Genomic DNA, 4,361 nt, shown 5'->3' on the forward strand with positions numbered 1-4,361 from the left:
TGGGAGTAGGCCGCATCAAACACAATGGGACTTACTTCTGAGTAGATCTGCGTCAGCATGAGCTGCAGGATAAATATGCCACCTACGGAACAGCTTTATTTGCTGTTGCAAACTTACAAAACTTCATGTTAATACGTTCACACATGCTTCTCATAAGTTGTTGGTTGCACACAGTGGCGCACTGGACCTGCCAATCATCAAAGAGAAAACCCCACAAGTAGAACTTGCAATAAACCCAACATCATCTCAAAAACAATTCCTCTCAATAGAATCAGTTCACAGATGTGTGTTTTCTACTGAAAACTCACAAAGCCCTCTTCATGCCTTCATTTTCAAGTAGCTGAATGTGTATGGGGGCGGGGGCAGTTCATGATTGCATTCAGTGTTTATCCACACGTATTCACTGGAAGAACTGCATAGCCCCTGGGCATATACAATTCTATGTGCATAGGGCTCTCTCCCTAGAACTGGGAACTCCATAGTACTCTCTCCATAGAACTCTCTCCATAGAACCAGGAACATAGTTCTAGTCTTTTTACTTGTAAACATAGTCGATATGTAGATCTTCAAATGAATACACACAATCCCATTCAGGTTCAGTCATGCAGACTGAAGGATGCGAATTGTGTTCATTTCTCTGGATTACAACAACTGAATGGTCTATGTACATCTGAAGGAACCATGTGGGTAGGATCAATGAATTTCTTCCAAACAAACACTGCCTGGCTGAGAGGGAGGAAGGGCATGTTTGTTTAGAAAGGAACTTTGTCATTGGTTTCACCAGTGTAATTCCTTCACACATTTCCAGAGCAGAGAGGAAATGAGCCAGGGGAACGCATTGCTGCTACACAGGGCCAGCCCAAGACCCCCCCCCATGCCCGAGTCAGCAAGCCAAATGCTGCTGACACGCTGTGCCAACTGCCACTCCAGCCCCCTTATCTAGCAGCAGACCAACCGCGGCCTCTACCACTTTGTTTTGTCCTTTCTGTCCCTGGATTCAAAAAGAGAGACAGACAAAAGAGGAGAAGAGTGTGGTGGGCTAGAGCAGAAGCTCCCAAACTCTGGGTTGCAAGCCACTGGTGAATCGCGAGCCGATTTTTGGTGGGTCCGTTGCACCAAGCAGAACCTCCTATGAAAACATGGGTGATGGAAAGATCAGGTAACTAATTGCCTCAAGCCCTGAGGCTATTCAAAAAAAATCAGATAGCTGCTAATTGCTCTGCAAAGAGCTCAGCTCTTGCAGTTTGCAAGCACGTGTAATTATAAGGGAGGTAAATGTCTTTTTTCTGGTTATTATTACCTGTAAATAAATAAATAAAATATTATTTCTTTCTAGATCTCCTTTTTATAACCTAGGTGGATCCTGACAGACTGTCATTTCAAAAAGTGGGTCCTGGTGCTAAAAAGTTTGGGAACCACTAGGCTAGAGTGTGTTAAGCTAGGTTGCTCTGTCTACTACCTCCTTTCCTCCACACTTCCTTTTTCTATCCGTTACCCTCTTTCTTTTTGAATCTAGAGGCCAAGAGGAGGAGAAGGGAAGGAAGCTGGTAAAGAGCGGACTGAGGCAGGCAGTGGCATCACTAGGGGGGTATGGGCCGCACCAGGTGATGCACACAGGGGGGCGACGTGCACTGGGGGGTGACACGCTAAAATCGTGGTGGTTAGGAGTAATTCCATCATGTTATATACTGTTGGATGCAGAATTTCCAGCAGAATGGTCCTGATCCAATGAATGCAGTCCCCAAAAACACCTGAGAAGGAAGTCCCTCCCTCCAAGCAGACGAATGAACCTAAGGAAAATGAAACTAAGCCTCACGGTCATGTTTACTCGTGAGTAAGCAAACATGCCTTGGCTGGTGGTCAGGCCAGGGTGAAGCCACCAGAATGGTCTTGATCTGATGGAACTGGAGCTCCAGAAGGCAGCCTTCCCCCTACACTAAAAAGGATCAAAACAGAGGCTTCCGCTGATAAGGTGAACCTTTTTGAAACTTGCAAAGCCAGGTGGATCCTGACAGTGATCTGGTTTAAACAGAAGTTCTTAAATTGAACTGGGCACTGGGTAGGGCTGAAAACCTTACTGATTTTGGAGGAGGGTGTGTGTTATTGCAGGCAGGCTACAGAGGAAATTCACTTGGTGGAACAGGGCTGGCTTCTGCTTATTTAATTATTTGTTTTACTTTAATTATTTACTGATTTATTTTAATTTGCCTGATGATGTCACTTCCACCATGACATCACTTCTGGTGGGTCTTGTACAGATTGTCATTCTAAAAAGTGGGTCCCAGTGCTACAAGTTTGAGAACTGCTGCAATAAGGTGTTAGTAAGTTGACACCCTGGGGTTGTGTATGACTCCACTGCTGACCGAAATCACTAAAATCACAGTTTGGAGGAATAATACCAACATGTTATATATCGATCAATGCGTCATTTCATGCAGAATGTGTTCCATCTTTGTTCTATCAAAAGGTACAGCCAAAAAACCAGTGGGGGCGGAGTGATGGTACATCACCATGCCTACTACCTGGGGTGTCGCCCCGCTCACTGCATGAGGGGGTGACACACTGGCATCCCGCACAGGGTGATGCAAACCCTAGTGAAGCCACTGGAGGCAGGCACCCCGCAATCAATTTTCTCCATGATAAAACAGCCTCAGTCAGCCTCACGGACAGACTGGCTTTGTTGTCACTAGTCAACAGAAATGAAATCTAAGAAACCAACCTTTTACGATGTCTTTTTCTCCAGTATTTGGTTGGAGCTCATTAAAGGGAGGAAGAGAAAATGCTCTCCTGATATAGTCCCAAATCTAAGAGGGGAGGATTAAGCGAATAACCAGAGTGTTCTAAGCAAGCACTTTCTGTTGCTGAGAGTATTCTTTAGCTCCCTATCCTGTTACTTTTTATAAAGCACATGTAGGATGCTTTATACTTTGTATAAAACACATATAAAGGATACAAATGTATCCTGTGCCCAATTACATTTGCTGCCATGAATCATGATAATCTGGAAAACTCCTGAAACGTTTCAGGAGTCTCAGGTGTGTCTGCTGAAGTCAAGTAGTTTTGCCAACTCCTGGTCTTGAAGGACTAATTTGAGCAGGAGGCCCGAGGAACAACTTATGTCAGTAGCAAGAGATGTTTTCATTGGCCACTGGAGACTTATTAAGATACGGCTCTAGGGTTCTCGGTGTGAAAAAATACACACCGAGAGGCACACACATTCCACTCTTTTGTGAATCACTGAATGGGATGGAATAATTCAGCTGATACAACATCTGCCAAACTTTTCCTGCCCCTGAGTTATTGTGGATGGTGCCAGAGCACTAGCTCTGAACTGACAAAAAATTGTACATGTGCCACTTTGGACTGCTGAACTTGCACAATAAGGTCGCACATGATTTTGCATCTCAATTTTAAATCTAGGTGTGATGGAATTTGAAGCAGGGTCTCCAGGGCCTAGGAGAGGGGGGTAAAGGGGGGTAATTTGTACCTGGGCCCAGGGTCAGAAGGGGGGCCCAGGAGCCAAAGGAGGGGCCCAGAAATTTCCTGGGATCTTACAATTTTCAATCTCACCCAGACTTATTGCCCACACTGCCAGGAGCCATACACACCAGGCCCAGGAATGCATACATTCCTTAACAGTGTCACATCTGGGAGGAAGCTGGCCTGCTCCAGGAGCTCTTTGGCTTGCGGATCTGCTTACAATGATGGAGTGAATGGTTGGCAACCTTCAGTCTCGAAAGACTATGGTATAAGCCTACAGCACCTGGTATTCCCAGGTGGTCTCCCATCCAAGTACTAACCAGGCCTGACCCTGCTTAGCTTCTGAGATCAGATGAGATCAGGCATGTGCAGGGTAACAGTTGCTGCTTGGAGTGAATGGGAGCTCAGGAACAGAGCTGCGGGGCTACAGCTGGTGCAGAAGTGGTGCCGACCCCTATTGCCCCCCCCACTCTGTTTCACCCCCTTACTCTTTGGGAAGGGGCCCTAAAGAAACTTTGTATCCCCTGATAGAATTCCTCTTGGAGGCCCTGAGGGTCTCACCTGCAAATCTGAACTGACAGGAGGGCTCATTCATTGTGACAATCAGGACTCAGACCATTCATCTTGGGCTTTGAGGGTCTAAACAAGCACTTTGAACTCACCCTAGAAACACACTGGTAAATAGCATAGATGCTTTTTAACATGGGTGATAAATGAATTGGTGGAGGGGATGCAAACAGATGGCCTGGGAGAGGTAAATAATTTTTTTTTTACCTCCCTGTAGGCTGCCTAGCTTCCAATGGGTCTCCTTTGACCTATGCCACCTTTTTAGTTGCTGTAAGTGCGAGACTCAGGGGGTTTGTTGAGGTGGAAAAAGGGGG

At 45.9% G+C, this 4,361-nt stretch overlaps 1 pseudogene; it reads right to left on the reverse strand.

Moving 5' to 3' along the window:
* Nucleotides 1-3,751: 3,751 nt before the first annotated feature.
* LOC136646521 (5S ribosomal RNA) lies at nucleotides 3,752-3,871 on the reverse strand (annotated as a pseudogene).
* Nucleotides 3,872-4,361: the final 490 nt, after the last annotated feature.

This window comes from Tiliqua scincoides, chromosome 3, assembly GCF_035046505.1.
Source record: "Tiliqua scincoides isolate rTilSci1 chromosome 3, rTilSci1.hap2, whole genome shotgun sequence".
Lineage (NCBI taxonomy): Eukaryota > Metazoa > Chordata > Lepidosauria > Squamata > Scincidae > Tiliqua > Tiliqua scincoides.